This window comes from Amphiura filiformis, unplaced genomic scaffold (assembly GCF_039555335.1).
Source record: "Amphiura filiformis unplaced genomic scaffold, Afil_fr2py scaffold_247, whole genome shotgun sequence".
NCBI classification, from domain to species: domain Eukaryota; kingdom Metazoa; phylum Echinodermata; class Ophiuroidea; order Amphilepidida; family Amphiuridae; genus Amphiura; species Amphiura filiformis.
Window position 1 is genome coordinate 1 of NW_027305711.1, and position 22216 is coordinate 22216.

The following is a 22216-nucleotide window of genomic DNA, read 5'->3' on the forward strand; positions in this document are numbered from 1 at the left end:
GATAGGTTATACATTAACGTCAATTTGTTTACATTTCGAAAAGGATGTTAACTAAGCTATTCACTACTGTTAGCGGTGTTCACCTTGATGAATAGTAGTCAAGCTTTCAATGCCCAATCAGCAAGCAGTACAAAATTGTATATTCGGACCAATATGATGCCATCCCTTACCTTAAATTATTGTATACCAACGATTTAGCTGTAATGAGGCCCAAAAGTTTCAATAATTCCAGGTTGATTGCTAACCTTTATCTGTATCACTTTAAAGGCTCTATCAGTGATCCAAGTGAAAGCGTTGGGTGCTTTTTTCATATAAAAAAAATTGGGAAAAAGGGCAGTGTTGATAAATATGAAGCTTCGGTTAAATGCATGTAACAGCATCCGTTTCTGTCCGTACGCACAAATTAACTCACTTTTATACTTATTTTTTTCTTTCAATATCATGAATATGTTTGTTCATGATAATATTGTACACTTTTTAATCGTGCTTAAAGGTAAGGTTAATAACCAAAGCTGATTATTCTGTTACAGTATCCATGTTGCCTGTTTACACGCAAGATACTACACTGTAGGTTATACAGTTACGTAAATTTGTTTACACTTCTGAAAGGATGCTTAAGATTTATTACTTTAATGCAGATAATATGTTCATACAATCGGGTGCGTTTTTATGCAACGATGTCATGCAATTTGTCTATCCCATTAATTCCAATAGTAATATCCCAGCAAACACACAATGTTTTTTGACATCATTCGCGGAAGGTTATAAAATGTTTTAAATGTGGGATTATATAAAGGGTATAAATAATAGAAAGTATAAAAACGTTTTCATAATATTATAAAATACATCTTGATAACCTACCGCAAATATTTTAACATAATGTTATTTCAGTGTTGACAAAATATTTGGCAAAAATGTTTGCAAAAAATAGTGTATAATAACATTTTAAAATTATTGTTGTAGTGTGTTTTTCATACAAAACGTTTCAAAATGTTTTCATGACCTTTATATAACGTTTAACTTTATAACATTTAAAGTTATTAACACGTTTTTACCTAAACCAAAACCGAAAATATATCTTGTAAGAACTTTCAAAACATTTTTGTGTTTGCTGGGATACACTTTTAATATTTATCAGCTTGAAAATAATTATAAGATAGTCAAACCAATTAGTTTCGTCCGGTGAAAACACGGAGGAGGCTTGATTGTTCAGGTATCTGATTTAAGTTACATCTCAACATGTGTTTAAACACTTCTTTAAACATGGGATGTTTTGTTCCGTACAAGAATGGATTAATGCACCCGTTAATTAACACCAAAGCTGCGGTGTATGGTATAGCTGGATCACTTGAGTCGATTAGTAGGCATAAACCGTACGGTGTAAAACATACAAAATATGCACACACAACATAAAACATATTTTTTGTGATTTGCATCTGACGTTTTTTAAAAACATCTTTCGTACTCGATCTATTTGGATCTTTAATTGTAACTACCATGTCCTTTTCTGCTTCATTCGACGCGTCTTTGCTTACACGAACTGTCATTGTTCTTGTGTGGCTACGTACATAAAGAAATATTTTAACGTATGAGATTATAATTAAAACAAAGGGGAGCGGATAAAGCCCGAGTGCCATAATAGCGTCATAAATGTCGGTGTGAGGGGCCGTTGACTGAGCAGAGCAGCTACTGTATTTGCTGTTATACCTAAAGAACCGATTTTACACAAAGGTGGAACAATTGCGATACAAAATGGTATAATCCACGTTGACCCGATCCATATTATTAAAGTTTTGTCGTTATAAATTTGGTTGTACATTTGTTTTAGGTCGTGTTATTAAAACAAGCCTATTTAACCCGATTAAAGCCATACTATATAGACTGCTCCCAACACAAAAGAAATAATACCCCTGCAGCCCATGAACACACCCATGGTGATATTGGCCAACCACTTCGGGAAAGCAACGCAACAGCATTCCAAGGAATTATCAAAGATGTCAGAATATCAGCACAGCTTAAATTCACTACAAATGCATTGGTAGCATTTCGCAATTTTCGTGATAATATCACAGCAAGTATTACCAGGCTGTTTCCACATGTCCCTACAATTGAAGCGATAATAAAAATCGATGCAACGATTGCTCGTTGTGGGTAGTCATGAAAAACAAACGATGCCTCACCAGTGTTGTGCTTAAATAATTCGTTTGTTTGGTTGTCTGCTTTATACTGCACACCATCCATTTTCTATTGTAAGAAATACGAGTTTAAGAGAGCATACTTCTATCACACTCAACGTAACTCACCAATATCTTCTCTGTTGAATATAAAATGCATGGAAATAGAGAATCAAAACGCTTATACGGCTATGTAATCAATTGAGCGATGCGCCATTCAACTCGTAAGCACAGTATTGCAATTGCACATAATTTATTTTATTTGCTTTGCCAGCTGTAGAATACACCCGTCATTAACGTTAAATATCAAGTATAATACCAGCGATTGCAGAGAAGCGCATAAATTTATGCTCCGAGAGATGCTATATAATGTGTGTAGCCTGAACGTAACAGAACATCAGATAAGCTTATGCCAACCACCTGAGGTGAATATCGGGTTCACAAAGACGCAACATTTTTCAACATGAATAATAGAATCCAGGCTTTCATGTGTACGTAATAACACTCCTGAAAATAGTTCTCTTGTGTCAACATGCAGCTCGCATTTCGTATTGACGGCGTAGTTTAATATAAGTCGGAATATCTACCAAGAGTATCCAAACTCTATGTTATTCCACGCATACAATTATCAAGCACAGCTCATGTCCAACCCAGGTATTCAACACTTGTTGAAATATTTCACAAAAGTAAAACAATAAAATACACAACATGTAGCTCGAGTATCATATCCACGTCTTCACTGACTGTGATTCTTGGATGTATCTGTCCCAAAACCGTAGGGTGATATTCTGATATATAATAGTATAGTGAGTATACTAGAACCTCAGCCTAATTTTGCGATTGACCTGGCATATTTCGTCTCGTGAGAAAAATCGCTATGTGAGTAGAAAACACAAAGTTCTTCACCCCCAGTATTCATCTCAATGCATATTATACTAAAATCAAATAAGCAATGTCTTAAGGTGTAATTTAATCGCGTTGAAGCACGCCCCCGATGTTTAATTTACTCTAGCTCAACCTATGACAAACCGCATGTATAACGAAGGTATGGGAAATAGTTGATCTTTGGGTGATGGATGCATTGTCAATAGAAATAATTACTATAACCAATAGATATTGATGGCACCAGTCAAACCGGGTGACACGTAATTAATATTCTCTTCATAGCAAGTCCCAAGTTTCAAGATAATCTATTCATGCATGGCCATCATCATCATTAATTTAATCACTATTAAATATAATCATTATTACCGCACGTGGCCACCTAAACCAATTTTGTCCAGAAAATAAACTTTGCACACCTAAAAATCATAGTGCATTAGTTCGGTAATCTGCGGCAAGTTAATGATGACCCCCACAGTACCGTACTCTACTCTACCAAACGAACTCTTTAGCTTCCTTTTATGGTCCTATTACACATTCAAGAAAATAAAAAAAAAATAATTCCCAGCATTCCGGCCATATTCAAGGTTAAAGGTCAACACAGTGGTCAAATTTTAAAGTTGCTCAAATCTGGTTAACAAGCACACCAAATTATTCCTCTCATTGCACGGATTCAGAAAAAGTATGACCTACCTGCGACGTACCGTTCTTGAGTTATAAGCAAAAAGGTCAAATTATGTGGGTAGTCAGGTTTTTTTTTGGCCACACAGGGCCCAAAAATTAAAAATGCTCAGATTTCAGCGAAAATGGTCTCAAATTGCTCGTCATGTAAAAACAACTCAAAGAAGGAATCATTTGCACTGTTTAAGGGGTACTACACCCCTGTGGTAAATTGACTATTTTTTATTTTTTCTCAAAAATAATAACACTGGTAACAAAAGTTATGTATATTATTGGGGCAAGGAATCCAAGTACTACACTGAAATTTCAATGGCTCAAGACAAGCGGTTCAGAATATATGATACGAAACGAGGTACATCCTAGCGGTACCTTATTTCTTATTATAAATAACAAACCGCTTGTCTTGGGTCACTGAAATTCCAGTGTAGTAATTGGATTCCTTGCCCCTATAATATACATAATTTTTGTTACCAGTGTTTTATTAGTTTTGAGAAAAATGCAAAATAGACACAATTTATCGAGGGTACCCCTTAAAATGATTTGTTATTGACAAAATTGGCCAACAATTACAACCTATGGACCACAACCTATGTTGTGATGTTTCCCATATAACGAAACATCCTACATGGTTACAACCATTCCTTATTTGATTTGTGTTTACATGACAAGCAATTTAAGACCAATGTCGTTGCAAATTTTTGGTCCCTGTGTGGCCAAAAAAACTAACCACTCCCAAAGATTTGACCTTTTTGCTTATAACTCAAGAACGGTATGTCACAGACAGGTCAAACTATGCTTTTTTTGAAATTTAACCACTGTGTTGACCTTTAACCTTGTGGGGGTCATCATTAACTTCCCATAGATACCGGACTACATCTGAAAGGTGATAGTCTGGAGATTATTAAAGCAATTTAATTCATTAGTTTTACCGATTGTGGAGCCCTGAAAACGATCAATTTCGTGAAATCATAAAATTCAGGAACCACTTATTCCCATGATACATTTGATATTATTTCTCTAATATTAGCGACGCGTATCCATCATCCGTAGATATCACGCTTTCCAGAATAAATTAAATTCTAAAGACCGAAAACACGAATGTGATACAAATTTTAAGTACTTGCAACACAAAAAATGTTTTCCTTTGGGTCTCATACTCTTACTATATACCACTAAGAATTCTTAAGCTGGTTTCATACTACCCTGCCGCTTGCCGCTGAGCGGCGTGGCGCACGCGTATTGTAGACAAACGGACACAATCAAGGCTTGTCATTGCTTGAAACGCCCTGCCGCTTGAAAGTATGCTGGGGGCATCAGACCTTTACTTTAGATGTGTTATGATTTTTCTCCCTACGATATTTGTTTTCAGAAAAACAACATTATGTTTACAAACTTGATGCAGACAAAGGGTTACATTTAAATGTCAATGCTCGATTAATGTTGACTATAAAGCTATGCTACACGGGTATATGTTAATTGACGTTGACTTAAGTTAACAGACAAAATTGGATTCGTTAATCTATTTTCGCTTCAGCGTGTTAACCTTGCTTCTATTACCTTATGAGAGCTGGTCTAGAATACATCAACAACACTACCGTTATTCTTAGTATATCACTCACATAACAAATTGCATATAAATAACTTATGAGATGCGGAAACCGATCCTGTAGTTTTATGATATTGTCAAAGAAAGCGATGTATTGTGATTAAAAATGCAACGGTTTAGGGGGCCCAGGTGTGAAAACGTATGCACAGGTAGCGTGAATTAGAGAATAAAGGTATTGGTTTTAGCCACTGGAGTGCATCTATCGTCTCATATAACACAGGCGACATTATTATTTTAAGTAAAACTACGAGGCGAAGCCGAGTTGTTTTACGCCAAAAATAATGATGTCGCCCGTGTTATATGAGACGATAGATGCACGACATGACAGCGGCTAAAAACAATACCTTTATTACACTTCAATTCAAATATAAATATCATAAGTATTACATATTTTAATCAAATTGAATCCTACATTTTACAAGGAACTACCTAGGGCTTAAAATCGATCAATCGATCAGTTGTTGATATGCATCTCCGATTGGTTCAAATAGCGGTACGCGTATCGCGTTGATGCACACACGCTGACCCGTGTGCTATCGTGTCATATCACACGGGTAAGAACCAATGAGATTGCAGGAACGTTCTCAAGTGTTTAAGAATATTGAATATAGAGAGGTCCATCCCATACAAAACTAACACTTAGCACATGTGTTGCTTGGGTTAAAGGGATAAAAAAGCCCACGGGCCAGCTCAGTTTTTATCCTGCATCCAAGATGGCGGCCAAAACCAAAAAATTCCACTAAAATCCTTTAATAACTCATGTTTACAGTCTTAGAATGTTATGGTACTATTTTGTTTTACCTTAAAATTATGCGCAGATATTGTTTAGGTTCGATACCACTGATTATGTATTACACGGGTTTCCATGAGAAAATGGCTAATTTCGGGTGCAATTTTCTCATATTCAGAACTCTCACAGTTAAATGCCACTAATATCAGGTGAAACTATTCATACGTAGCAGTAAACATAACTAGGAAGCTATTTAAGATTCTATGGTACTCAAATTTTACTCACCGGAACGCTTTAGTGACCCGTTGAAAGCGATCCGGTGAGTGAAATTTGAGTACCATAGAAGTCTTAAATTACTTCCTATTTACGTTACCGCTACGTATGAATATAAATCATTATATAAGTTAAAGGTATGATTTTATTACCCTTTTTTTTAAATTCAATTTCAAAATTGACGCTATACAATTGAGAAGCCAATTTCACAATTTCTAATAACTTCACAATGCACTCTTTCAGATGCACAAAATCATCATGATCCGTCAGAGTTTTGAGATCTATGCCCTTGATGTCCAGAAAATTCTATTCTAAGATTTGACCCCAGATGGCCTTTGACCTAACCCCTGCAAAATGTTCCGAGATGTTCCCCTGGTCATGAAGTTGATTGTCACCGAGTTTGAGCCCCGAATCCGCATACCCCTTACAGATGACCATGAAATGCATTTCTAATATTTGATATCTGCATTACCTTTAACCCGATCCCTGCAAAATGTTTCCCTTGTCATGATTAAAGTTGCCAATTTTATCCTGCGTACTTTTTAACACTCGAAAATTACATCTTAATTCAAAATCTTTAAAAAAAATCTTAAAAAAAATACTCATTCCCCATCCGTTTTTAAAACTGTCATGGGCTGGCTTTGAGACATAACAATTTGTTAGCCTAATGTATTGGAAAGTCTTCAACCGGTACATTAGTACAGGGCGCTACGGGTTTGAGATCTTCCCTCCTGTGGTTCCTATGAGGGGGCGAAGGTCACTGTGGGGGGAAATTTCAATATAGTCCCACTATGTTGTAATTTATCTCAAATTGCTCCTATCATCAAACGGAATGAAAGCTTAGTGCAGGAGTTACAAGGTCGAATAGGTCAAAATTACAATAATAGTCCGATTTCATCGAAACTGGCCTCTAATTAGTCCCCTTAACATTAGAAATTTTAAACATACATATAATTCACAATTCAAGTGCATATTTGTATTGTCGTGTCCCCGATCTTGAATGAGCGTTTTAAACGTTTCGACAGTATTTTGTAGGACATGAGAGCACATCAGACATATCGAATTGCATTCTGAATACGAAGAATGTCTTTATGATATCAAATAATTTTAATTTTTTGAAATTCACGATATAATACAAATTTTATGACTAATTATTAAAATTTGATATTTGTCAAATTTTTGATAAATAACAGTCCTCGATGTAAATTTTATAAATCTAATGATATATTCTTAAAGTGTATGTAGCTGGGAGGAAAAGCCGACGATCAATTGAAGATATGGATTTTCCCAACAGAAATATGTACCACAAGCATAACATTTGACCCATAATTTCATTTGATTCTGAGGTTATCTATTTCTCAAATAAATTATTTTCCTTTTTGGTTTGCCGAGAGGAGTAATTTATACAAATTTTGATTTAATCGGTGCCTTTTGAAAATTTGGCTTCTGTGCATGAGATATTGGACATTTGACTTTATTTTAATACTCTATAACTCATGAACTAAGTATCCAAGTGCAATATGACAATTAACTTTTTTTTATTCCTAACAATCTGAGATATATTACAGCATGATAGAACAGATATTAACTTTTGGCCCCATTATGACCTTGGACCCCTCGTGGGAAGCATAGGGGCATAGAAAAAACGGAATCATTTTTTGTTTTATTCTTTGAGGTGTAAGGATGCCAAAAACGTTGGTTCCACTAATATAGAAGAAAATATCCCAAACAAAAAATCACCCCTTAGCGCCATGTACTACATAAGACAATGAAACGTGTCAGACAAACCGGATTGTAAATAGTTAAAACACAGTATGTTCAAATAATACAACAGACTTGGATTAGCGTTTATGTTTATTCTCCTGCAAACCATCTGGAGTTTTCAATCACGCCATTTCTAGCTGATAGACTGCAAATAAATCTGCAAAAGAAGCTGATGCTAGCAATTTCTACCCTATATATAATAATGAGTGTATGTAATAATCAGTGTATCGCGGTTTCACATTGCTGAATATAATACAAAGAGCATACATATACATAATTAATTGAACTTTAGTTTTGGAACTTAGGAGTTGGCTTTATTGCCACAATGATGACGATGTCATCATGTTCATCGTCGCCGTTGACCATCATTTTTGCGTTGCTTACTTTGACTTCATCCGTAGGGTAAGTAAAACACTATTGAGAACCAGAAAGCCTTAACTGACAATGGTTTACATTGTGAGTTAAGGCTTTCTGGTTCTCAACCCTGTAATCGTTACGTTTCTTTTAGCATCAATATGAAATTTTTTTTGCTTTGCTCGCTTCGCCCGCATTTGTACCTAACTTATTCTGTCGTCAAAAGGTGATGGATTCACTGTACTTCATTTTTTTCCAATCCATCCCCATGTAAAAAAAAGAAATCTACTTTACTGATGTATTGCTATGAATGTGCCACTGATGAATTGATATAAAGAGGCACACGTCACAGTTTTTTAGTTAAATAGCTAAAGGGTTAATTTAAAGGTTCAATTTACAGACCAAAGAAGTTGTGAAAACCCAAAGCACTTTGGTTTCGTGATTGGGTAGGAAATGGATTAGTTCACTGAATGCATCCACAAAGAAAGGGTTGTATATTTACGATTATAGAAGTTAGATTTAGAGAGGTTGATAGTTTTATTTTTTTTTTGTGTGTGTCTTATTTGCAGGAGTCAAGAACCACACCTTTGCGAGCAGGTGTTCCAAGTAGAACATCCCGTTGAGGAAACCTACACATCAACACAATCAGTTGAAGAGGTCGTTAACCATGACTGTGATGAGATGTTGTCGCCTGAGTTCAAGCAGGTTCCAATGGGAGATGGGACATGCTTGATTACAAGGTACGATCGTATTTATTAGATTGGATTCATAATTTTATTACTTATTGAGTGCAACAAAATAGATCAAATGGACAGCACAGGATAGTACAAAGTGCTCAACTAGTTTTGTTTGTTTGTTTGTTTGTTTGTTTGTTGTGGGTTCGTTAGTGTATTTGTTTCTTTGTCAAGAAGTATAAACTTAGAGTATAGTTTTTGGAACTTACATAATTAAATAAAAGTAAATTGCTGCTTTAGTTTAATTAGTTTCACAACAAACTTTAAATTGAGTACCTTATGCTAAACCTCACGTCTTCATTGTACTTGAAGCATTAAAAGCTTAAGGCCTCGGATAACAACGTTTACACAATATTTTTCTGGAACATGGGGTTCTCATGTCGCAGAAAAAATACCGTGCAAACGTTGCTATCCGAGCCCTTAAGAACTTTTGAGCTTTATCACAGACTCTAGAAAGAATGCTGATTATAAAAATCAAGGTTGCGAGCCTGATTGTTGTGGTCGTAGTGGTCAAATTAAACAAAAGTGGCTTTAGTTGCAACAAACCTATTAGTTTGATTTGAGCTGTTGTATTAAAACGATTCTTCGAGTAATTTTAATGTATCAATATTGCTCGATTTACTAGAATATCGCTTGTGAACTTATTACTTAAGGCAACACGTTCCTTTAATAAAATCATTTCAGTGAGCTCAACAAATGACGTAGATAAACTTGAAAATTAAGTTGTGCTGACAGAGACAGTTTTGAGTATACAGAAGTAAAATTAATTAATTTTGTAGCAAATCTTTTGGAAAATGGTAAACTAAAATAACTTTTTAACAATGTTAATGGAGATATTTCGAAATGCAGTTTACTTCGCAGTCTTAGATTATCTATTCAAAATTACTCTACTGTAAACCACCTACGATGAAGGAACAATTCGTGACATTGAGATAGAAGCTTTTAAAACTTATCCTCTGATTTATTTTTTCCTCCCCTTCTTTTTGGATTTGGTGGAGCGGTCTTCCTGGTGCATAGCAATAGCACCTGTTCACTCCAGCCATTCACAGCACTTTTAAAAAAATGTTCCTTTTATGATATTGTGGAAATATTGATCTTATATCATGTATGTGATAAATTGCAATAAATACATTAAAAAATATAATAAAATAAAACAGTATAAATAGTTTATAAGCATACATATACGCGTCACCTCAGTTAATGTCAGAAATAATATTTCGTGCATACATGGAAAAAAATGTTGCCGTCTGAAATTGTAAATTGTTGGCCCCAATTTATTGCCCAGGGCGCTCATGAATTATAACGTTAAACTGTATTCTTAATGTGACATTTTAAATAATACTATTGAAAGACATGGAAGAAACACATCGCAATTAGTCCCAAAAGTGTACATTTGTATGCGCTTTGCGCGAATTTATTGAATATCTATTTCAATAGTTTAGCAGCAAAATGGCAAGATTTTTCGCATTTGTACCATAAACTTATTATGTCGCCTATACTTCAACAAATGTTTTCCAACCCCATTCCCCCTCCCCATTATTGCCAAAAACAAATCTACGGCATTGTTTCCTATCCTGGTCAATCGTTACACATTTGCTACATTTCTTTGCACCAGGTACCGTCGTGTACCGTCTACCTGTGATTTATCAACGGTTCATGATTTCTGGGGTACCGCTCCTCTTCTGGTTAGGCAACTGTTGCTTTAATATAATACTATTGGCAGTTTTGGTGTCACGTTGCTTTTCATTCGCGTCTCACGAAGATAATTTGTACAACATGTAGTATTGTATTCAAGATATTAATGGACTTTGCATAAAATTAATACAATCAAAATCAGTTTAATAACAAGAAAAGCAAATCCACAAACGGTTCGGCTTGTAATCGGCTACGAAGTAATTTACAATCCTGAGGCTAATTTTATTGCTTAATTGCTTTTCGCCATCCATTTGAATGCGGTAATTTGATTTGAATAAAATAGACAGCAGGAAGGGAAAATATTCAGCGGTAGAATTGATGGTATGTCACTCTAGTACTAATTAAAGATAAATGTAAACCATTAGGGTGTCTGCGTATAGAAAGATGTGCGACACATTCACAGCGTAATTGGTAATAACAGGCTCCATGGTTATCTTTTTCTTGACTGCGCGATGCGAAATATCCATTTCTAATGTATCTTTTTTAACATGGGAAGTTGAACACTATAGTCATACTGATGTCTCGATGCCTTGAAAATGCTAAATGAATCAATATACTTTTTGGAAACCGTGTATTTTTCAAAATCTAATCAGCTTAATGCATTATGCACAGTAACACAAAACTGCTAAGCCAGATTGCTATCATGGTATACAAATTAACACTAACAGAAAAGTAGGTATATAACATAAAGAAAAAACCCGTTTATCATACATAAGGAAGGGACGGGGGCTACTATAACCTCCCGATTTTCTATAAGTAATGGCCATTAATATTAAATTGGGTGCCAATACTTTATGTGTGTCTCTTTTAACCACTAACACCCAAATAAATTCCAATGTCATGATGTCACTGTCACTTCAATTAGCAAATCTATATGAATATGTTAGTGATGGGGAAATATAAATAATGGGGCTCTTTGCAAAAAGTTGGTGTACCTTGCTCTTTTTCCTTCCAAAACAAATTCATTTACCATTGCAATATTAAAACAGGGATAACTCATACGTTCTATTAAATGAACATAATCAAAATAAGTTTTGCATCTTTCCAATATGATATAAGAAAAACAACATCACAATTTGCTAGTGTTATGATTTTATTGCTTTTCCTCGTCCATGTGTTTTACCAATATAATTTGATTTGAATAAGACAGACAGCAGGAAGGGAAAGAATTTGACCGTAAGATTGATAGTATGGTACTCTAAAGTGCTAATGAAAAATAAATGGAAACCGTTAGGGTATTCGCTTATATATAGAACGATGTCGATATATGCAACTACATTGACTGATACAATCACTACGTGATTTGTATTCCTATCAACATACGTGGTTATCTTGTCCTTAAGGGATCTAAAATGAGCGTTTATTGCGTTTCGACAGTATTTTTTTGTGGGACATGAGAGCACCTCAGACCTATCGAATTGCATTCTGAATACGAAGCATGTCTTTCTGATATCAAATAATTTTCATTTTTTGAAAATCACAATATAATACAAATTTTATGACAAATTATAAAATTTGATATTTTCCAAATTCTTGATATATAACAGTATTCGAAGTACATTATATAAATCTAATGACATATTCTTAAAGTGTATGTAGCAGGGAGGAAAAGCCGATGGTCAATTGAAAATTTTGACCTTTCATTTTGAAGATATGGATTTTTTTCCAAAAAGACCTAATTTTTTTTGGTGTTTTGGGAAAAAAATCCATATATTCAATACGAAAGGTCAAAATTTTCAATTGATCGTCGGCTTTTCATCCCACCTACATACACTTTAAGTATTAATCATTAGATTTATAAAGTTTACTTCAAGTACTGTTAAATATCAAAAATATCATTTTTTAATGATTTGCCATAAAATGTGTATTAAATTGCGAATTTCAAAAAATCAAAATTATTTGATATCAGAATGACATTCTTCGTATTCAGAATGCAATTCGATATGTCTGATGTGCTCTAATGTCCCACAATAAATACTGTCCAAACGTTCATACCCCAGCCCTTAACTGCGCGATTAGCAAGATCTATTTTTTTTTAAATATATATTTTTTAACATGACAAATTAAACGATGTCGTTATACTGAAACCAGGATGAGTTCAAAATGGTGATTTGCGGTAATTTGTGTGACATAATTATGTTGACATGGTGGATCTTCATCACATTATACAAATGTTACATTGTGGGCCATTCTTCCAGCTTGAAAACAAATCTCTTATTTGAAACTAGTTATGTTGCTTCTGGAACCTCTAAACCTCATCAGGCCAAGTTTGCAATAAAAACAAACGTGATGTAGGAATTTTATTTCCAAATATAACTACTAGCTGATTGAGAACATCCACACATTCCTCTTACTTATTTCAGGTGGAAATGCTAAAACGTTTTGACACCGTGTAAAGGGTAGACTAAGTATTGTTGGTCGAGGCAAAAAAAAATCGATTTTCGATATCTAAAGCAATATATTACTGAAAAATAACATTTTGATGGTTTGCAAAAGTTCATTCTATAAATCATATACTTTGAAAAGTTGCTTGCTTTATTGTTGTTAATAAGTACTGTTATGTACGTTTTACAAAAGTGTTGTTGTTTCAGCCCTCTGTACAACATTAAACTCAATAGCCAAAGGACCTACAAAAGTATATCTTTGATATTTGAATTCTTCTACACGCTCGCTATGAAATGATCAATGCAATTTTTACCAAAGCCCAGTACCATTCGCAAGATGCTTAAAATAGTTGCTAACCTAAGACGATACACCTCGATGATCTTATGACTAAGGGCTATAGCTTTATGAAAACAATAAATAAACAAAATTTTCGCATACTTCTTGTGTGACCTTAGTCAGCATCTCTCTAAGGAAAGGTCAAAGCCAATTATGAGACCATATTCTTTCAATTTTCAATTATATCAGCTATATACATGAAATCGTGAAATTGTGTTTATTTTAAAAAATAAAACAAATAACAGCACAACGATATAATAGTTCATGCATTATACAAGTAATGTAGTTTAATCGGCCAGAGGCACTTTAGTTGCGTTCATTTCATGCAAGGGTTCAAATGTTATATCCTATTATGTCTCCAAAGAGACATAATAGAGTGTAATTTCATTTAATTGTATGTCATTTGTTGTAATGATTTTGAGTTTTATGGAAATAAAATATGAATATGAATACAAAATAAGAATATTATTGAAACGGTCTATAAAAAATCATAATCGCGGATATCGCTTGGTAGTGAATATTGTACATCAAGCAACAAGAAACCCTTTAATGATACTTTAATTTCCTTTTGTTTACTGAAAAAAGATACTATATTTTATTTCCATATTTATAGATAGTTAATGAACAGATATTCCTCATATCTAGTGTTTAAAAAACCGTTCACTGTCATAAAAACAATTCTACTGCGAGAACATTCTGTTGTTGCCCATGATGCGCGCTGCACGATAAACAAACAATAATCTATGTGCTCAGCAAGATGATTATGAATAACGTGGCTCACATAATCGGATATTTGAACCAACTTAAAAGTTCCTCTATGTTATTTAAAAAAAATATTATGCCGATGCGCTTTTAATATCTATACTTTGAAATAAAAATGTGATTGTTCCATTTTTGGCTATACCCTGTCTTTTAGCAAACATGTCAAAAATGCATTATTGATTTAAGCTAAGCATCTCGCAGCTTCATCCAAATACAAGAGGTGATATGTTTCTTTCTTTTCCTTTTGGTGCATTCTGATGTATCAAACTCAATCTACTATTGCATTTAATCGTTATTATTAATATAGAAGAAGAGTGAAGAAAATACTTTTATGCATTATAGCGTCGTCACAAGTAACAACTTAAGCTAACACACCTTGAAATCTGTGTTAAAAGCTTGTTAACTGGTGCACTTAAAAATGGTGTTTAATAATGTTCAAATGTGTTTTTCAAGTGTTATTTTTTAAACGTCCGATGTGTCCTACAGCTTAGGAGTCAATGGTTCCCTATACACTAAGTTCAATTTTTTTTTTTGCGTAGACAACCCGAGATGGCTGAATTGACACGAATGGCTAGTAGTTAGAGAATAAAGGTATTGTTTATAGATGCTGTCGTGCATCTATCGTCTCATATAAGGGACGCACCATTAGATTCTCAGGGTGGGATAGGAAGTGTTTTTGAAAAAAAAACTACTACATGAGCAAAAGAAAAAAAGTAACTTTCCCAACAACACTAAAAAAAAAAACTTTCCCCACCTAACTGTGTATAAATGCATGAAATTAAAAAAAAAAATGCCGGCAAAAAAACCCCCAAAAACTTCGCCGCCTTCTTTCCCCGACCCCAACTTCCTACCCCCCCCCCCGAGTATCTAATGGTGCGTCCCTAACACGGGCGACATCATTATTTTAAGTAAAACTCGGCTTCGAGGCGAAACCGAGTTGTCTTACGCCAAAAATAATCATGTCGCCCGTGCAATATGAGACGATAGATGCACGACAGCAGCTATAAACAATACCTTTATTCTCATTCTTAAACACTTCAATTCAAATAAAAATATCATAAGCATTACAAATTTTAATCAAATTAAATCCTACATTTTACAAGGAATTACCTAGGGCTTAAAGTCGATCAGTCCCGTTGTTGCTATGCGCCTCCGATTGGTTCAAAAAGCAAGTACGGGTATCGCGTTGATGCACACGTGTAAGAAGCAATAAGATTGTAGGAACGTTCTGAAATGTTTAAGAACGATGTTTACCGCGTGAGGCAGCCAACGACATATGTTATTTTGATGAAGTAGTAAAGTACAAAACTTCTATAATCTCAGTTGTATTCTTCTTATTATATTTTTATGGTTTTAAAAAGCTTTACAGATCGAATTATAACAGCTGAATAGATATATACAAGTGAGCGATTCCGGAGGTGGAGAGTTGTTTGAATTGAAACATATTCTGTCAACTCCATTATTTGGAGATCGTGTAGGATGGGAAAAAAATCTTCAGCTGCGGCGTGCAACGTAAATAACACCTATTTAGACAACCTGAAATCAATTATATACTTTCACATATAATCCAGCTGCTGGATCATACACGCGATAGAAGACATACCTTATCACCTACTCTCACTGTTACTCCAGTATTACCCGGCTATTGCATCCATGGGTGGGTCCATGTACAAAGCCCTAGCTTGAATATGATAATGAGCAAATAAGCAAACATGTAAGCTCCTATCGCCGTGTTGTAGGATTCGTACCAGGGTTTATCGATCAAAAAATTATGCGTGCTTGCTCAACTGAGGATAATTTGTAAACCAGTAACAGTATATCAACTCGCATACACGGTTCCTGGTAAAACCACCATCTTTAAATATAGCAGTTCATGCTCTGGTAGTTCTGATCTTGGGCGGTCAGGCTGAAAAGTGAGCAATGTATTCCATGGATAAGTTTCTTATGAAGACATACCTTTTCAACTACTCTCACTGTTACTCCTGTGATATGCCTCAAGGTAACCCCAAGACCTGTACCCTTCTTATATGGAATGCCCGATCACTAAGTAAGAAGACAACAATGTTTTCATCTTACATCATGGAACACTCTGCGGACTTGGTATTCATCACAGAGAGCTGGCTAAGAGCTTCTGATGATGTTATTGCTGGTGAAGTAACACCTCCTGGATACAGTTCTTCAATGTACCCCGAGCTTCTGGGAACCACTGTGGCGGAATCGTAGGGATAGTGAAAGAAGAGTTCGGACTCCGACTGTTCCCAACAGGCCTGACATTCACAACTTTCGAGCATGCTTGTTTCACTGACTCAAATAGTAGTGTGTATATTTTCATAGTTTACAGGCCTCCATCATCCAAAGAAAATAGTTTGAAGGCAAAGGACTATCTTAGGGAATTTGATGAGCTCATTGAGTTTGTTAACTCCCTTAACAGGAAGGTAGTTTTAGCTGGTGATTTCAATGTACATGCTGACATCCCTACCAAGTACGACTCATCTCATGTCCTTACCACCCTGGCAGGATCTGGGTTTGTCCAACATGTTGTTGGTCCTACGCATAGAGATGACCATACCCTAGACTTGGTGATATCTCGTGAAACTGAACATCTTATCACTAACTGTATCACTGGTCCTAGGCTTTCAGATCACCATGTCATTCATTGCAGTATTGAAATTATCAAACCAGATCCAAAGAAAACTCTTATCACCTTTCGTAAATTAAGAAACATTGACTTAGAATCCTTTGAGTCTGACTTATCTTCTCAGTTTGAATCTCGTTGCTGTACTACTGCCGATCAGCTTGTTGATTTGTAGCCTCGGTTCGAGGCTTCTGGGCTCTGGGATGGTGTTCCCCCCCCCTTTTTTTTGCTTCTCGATTTATTTTTTATTCTTGTGTCTTCATATCCTGTCCACCCACCTCTGATCTGTACATGATAATATCAGATTATTACCTCTCTTTGTTGTCATGGTTCTGAGAAAATAACCAGAGAAAATTGCTGATTCCAATCAGTTTTATGTCACAACTCACAACACTGTAAAGTTCTCAGTGTAGATAGGCTCCTTCTAATTCTTTCTTGTAGGCCACCAGAAAGATCACTAACGGAGCCAGTTATAGATTGAGAATTTCTTGTAGTTGATAGCAGTTTAAGTGATGAAAATTGGGATCAGCAATTTTCTCTATTATACATAGTCACATCCCTGCCTGTTTAAATCATGGCAAGCAGGACCTCTGCAGATCAGAGGTAGGTGGACAGGACAACACTTAGAGAGATCAGAATAAAAATAAATCGAAGCAAAAAAAGACAAATGAAAGACAAAAAAAAAATAAGATAAATATATCAAGAAGCAAAAAGGAAAAAAAAAACTATCCTAGTGCCCTAACGCCTCGAACCGAGGCTAGATTTGTAGCCTCCGTTCGAGGCTTCTGGGCTCTGGGATGGTGTTCCCCTTTTTTGCTTCTCGATTTATTTTTTATTCTTGTATCTTCATATCCTGTCCACCCACCTCTGATCTGTACATGATAATATCAGATTATTACCTCTCTTTGTTGTCATGGTTCTGAGAAAATAACCAGAGAAAATTGCTGATTCCAATCAGTTTTATGTCACAACTCACAACACTGTAAAGTTCTCAGTGTAGATAGGCTCCTTCTAATTCTTTCTTGAGGCCACCAGAAAGATCACTAACGGAGCCAGTTATAGATTGAGAATTTCTTGTAGTTGATAGCAGTTTAAGTGATGAAAATTGGGATCAGCAATTTTCTCTATTATACATAGTCACATCCCTGCCTGTTTAAATCATGGCAAGCAGGACCTCTGCAGATCAGAGGTAGGTGGACAGGACAACACTTAGAGAGATCAGAATAAAAATAAATCGAAGCAAAAAAGACAAATGAAAGACAAAAAAAATAAGATAAATATATCAAGAAGCAAAAAGGAAAAAAAAACTATCCTAGTGCCCTAACGCCTCGAACCGAGGCTAGTTGATTTGTACCAACACACAATCACCGGTGTTATTGATGAGCACGCACCTGTTAAGACTGTCGAGCGTACGTGTAGGCCCCGGCAGCCGTGGTACAATAATCACGAGGCACGACGGTTGCGTCGTAAATATGAACGTGTCTGGAGAAAGTTAAAGTCAGATGCCCATAGGAAGTATGTTAATCAAAGAATTATGGTTAATAATCTGCTTGACCAAGCCAAGCAAAGGTACTACAAGGAACAGCCTGAAGGTGCTGATACAAAGACTGTATTTAAGACCGTAAACACTCTGTTAAATATGACAAACAAGCTGCTACCTGTTCATAATGATGCTGGTAAACTGGCCAATGAATTTGGTGAATTCTTTTCCACCAAGGTGTCCAAGATATATCAGAGTATTGAATCTGAACTTAGTTGCTTACCTGCTGCTAATAATGATATGTCTGAAATTGTTCATAATACTCAATGTAATCTTGTTGAATTTGATGTTGTCAGTAATGATGACATAATGAAGTAAAGTACACTATGAAAAGCGCTGCTAAGACTTGCTCTTTGGATCAAGTCCCAACTTGGTTCATAAAACAGAATCCCCAGATGTTTGTTCCCATGATATATGACATTGTTAACCTTTCCTTCAGTGCAGGTGTATTTCCTTCTCAGCTAAAACATGCCGTCATCACACCTGTCATAAAAAGTCATCCATTTGAATAATTTGATTTGAAGACAGCAGGAAGGGAAAATATTCAGCGGTAGAATTGATGGTATGGCACTCTAGTACTAATTAAAGATGAATGTAAACCATTAGGGTGTCTGCTTTTAGAAAGATGTGTGTCACATTCACAGCGTAATTGGTAATAACAGGCTCCATGATTATCTTTTTTTTGACTGCGCGATGCGAAATATCCATTTCTAATGTATCTTTTTTAACATGGGAAATTGAACACTATAGTCATACTGATATCGCGATGCATTGAAAAAGCTAAATGAATCAATATACTTTTTGGAAACCGTGTATTTTTCAAAATCTAATCAGCTTAAGGGGGTACTACACCCCTGGCCAATTGTATGCCTATTTTTGTATTTTTCTTAAAAATTATAGCACATTGGTGACAAGTAAGATATGTATATTATAGGGGCAAGGACTTCAACTACTGTACTAAAAATTCAGCAACTCAAAGCAAGTAGTTATTGATTTATTGATCAAATATTGGTTTTCCCTCATTTTTGACTGTAACCCCACAACTGTTGTTTGTGCTGAAATAAAATTTACTGCACAGTAGTTGTATTCCTTGCCCCTATAATATACATATCTTACTTGTCCCCAATGCGCTACCGTATTAAGAAATTTTTTAGCATTTTTAAGAAAAATGCTAAAATAGGCACAAATTTGGGCAGGGGTGTAGTACCCCCTTAAAGCATTACGCACAGTAACACAAAACTCCTAAGCCAGATTGCTATCATGGTATATAAATTAACACTAACAGTAAAGTAGGTATATAACATAAAGAAAAAACCTGTTTATCATAACAACTAGTGCACGAGATCAAATTAATGATGCTTAATCGTTATTCTTAATATATCAATAAACAGGGGAAAGAAGAATTACGCATCGCAAACTAGCACATTTAAACATGAATTTACAAATGGAAACATAACATGCATAGGCAGATATACTAGAGAAAAAACTCCGGACATACCTGCCTGTGCGGGAACTTGAACCCCAGACCTCTCGCTTGTCGGGCGAGCGCTCTAACCACTGTCCGGAGTTTTTCTCTGGTATATCTGCCTATGCATGTTATGTTTCCATTTGTAAATTCATGTTTACATGTGCTAGTATGCGATGCGTAATTCTTCTTTCCCCATGTTCCAGTGTATGATGCGTAAGCCTCTTCCTCTGTTTGTATGATTATATTAGGCTGGCGGGTAAGCATCATTAATTGATCTCGTACACTGGTGTGTAATGTGTTGTTTGTACTGTTCACCCTTGACTGCTCATATCCATAAGTACCAGACAGTCTGTGTAGCTCAGTGGTTAGAGCGCTCGCCCGACAAGCGAGAGGTCTGGGGTTCAAGTCCCCACACAGGCAGGTATGTCCGGAGTTTTTTCTCTGGTATATCTGCCTATGCATGTTATGTTTCCATTTGTAAATTCATGTTTAAATGTGCTAGTGTGCGATGCGTAATTCTTCTTTCCCCTGTCTGTTTATCATACATAAGGAAGGGACGGGGGCTACTATAACCTCCCGATTTTCTATAAGTAATGGCCATTAATATTAAATTGGGTGCCAATACTTTATGTGTGTCTCTTTTAACCACTAACACCCAAATAAATTCCAATGTCATGATGTCACTGTCACTTCAATTAGCAAATCTATATGAATATGTTAATGACGGGGTTAACTATAAATAGTGGGGCTCTTTGCAAAAAGTTGGTGTATTCTTTTTCTTTCCAAAACAAATTCATTTACCCAAAATTGCAATATTAAAACAGTGATAACTCATACTTTGTATTAAATGAACATAATCAAAATAAGTTTTGCATCTTTCCAATATGATATAAGAAAAAACAACATTACAATGCTAGTTTTATGGTTTTATTGCTTTTCGTCGTCCATGTGTTTTACCAAATATAATTTGATTTGAATAAGACAGACAGCAGGAAGAGAAAGAATTGGACCGTAAGATTGATAGTATGGAACTCTAAAGTGCTAATGAAAAATAAATGGAAACCGTTAGGGTGTTAGCTTATAGAACGATGTCGATATATTCAACTACATATACTGATACAATGGCAACGTGATTTGTATTCCTATCAACATATTAACAAACTCCGTGGCACAGTGTCATCGACCCTATATCTTCATGGCAGGAATCGCCATGGTAGGTTGAATCCACAGTCACTATTGGCCATTTGATTCAGACCTTTGAAGCTCTTTGAGACGAATAATTAGTCGAGGGACATGACTAAGGCTACTCACAATAGCCGGGTAATTGATCTTGATTGTGCGTGAATAAGCTTGTATACCCCATTGAGGTCAATGGTTATCGACTTTTATACTGCCTAGTAGTGAGTGCAGCTGTACTACACGCTGTAGTCCATACAGGACCAACGCAATATAAAATGGTCAGATTTTGAGTCCAAATCGCACGGCCAATTTTCAAAGCGCATTCAAGCGACTATCATATCTGTTCAACACGTATTTTCAAGTGTATGAGACCACATCTGGTTTCTTGAGACGAAATCATTTACGGGAGATATTCATCATTTTCTAACCCGATATCCGAAGATTTTCGTCTGATATCAAAATCGTGCATAGCAATTCACGTGTATCGATCCCGTGTATTCATTTTAGTGTCTCTGCTGCACCAAATAATTATTAGCCAGGCGGTGTCGGTGTGCGTGGTTATCTTATCTTTATCTGCGCGATTAGCAAGATCTATTTTTTTTAAATATATATTTTTAACATGACAAATTAAACGATGTCGTTATACTGAAACCAGGATGAGTTGAAAATGCTGATTTAATCAATACCTTTTGCCAAATCTAATCATCCGAGTGCTTAACGCACATGAACACAAAGGGTTAACGCATATTGCTATCTTGGCAAGATGAATTTAAACTTGTACTAAATATGATAAATTACATGTAGGTATATTCTATATTCGCCTTTGTGAAAGCCAAAAACAACAACAACAACAACAGTAGCAGCAAAAGCAAACACTGTTTAGAGGCACATCTATATCTTTATCATACTGAGGCAGTTTGGTCATTTTGGACGATAGGGCTATTTATTCATCAATTATACCAAAACATACGGTAATCTGTATGACATAATTATGTTGACATGGTGGATCTTCATCACA

General features: G+C 35.5%; 1 non-coding gene and 1 pseudogene across 1 annotated transcript; one reads left to right on the forward strand and one right to left on the reverse strand.

Annotated features, from left to right (window-relative positions):
* Positions 1 to 1004: 1004 nt before the first annotated feature.
* LOC140145402 (melatonin receptor type 1A-like) lies at positions 1005 to 2798 on the reverse strand (annotated as a pseudogene).
* A 17568-nt stretch (positions 2799 to 20366) lies between these two features.
* On the forward strand, positions 20367 to 20439 carry Trnav-gac (transfer RNA valine (anticodon GAC)). The gene has a single exon. It is a non-coding gene; the product is annotated as a tRNA-Val (tRNA).
* Positions 20440 to 22216: the final 1777 nt, after the last annotated feature.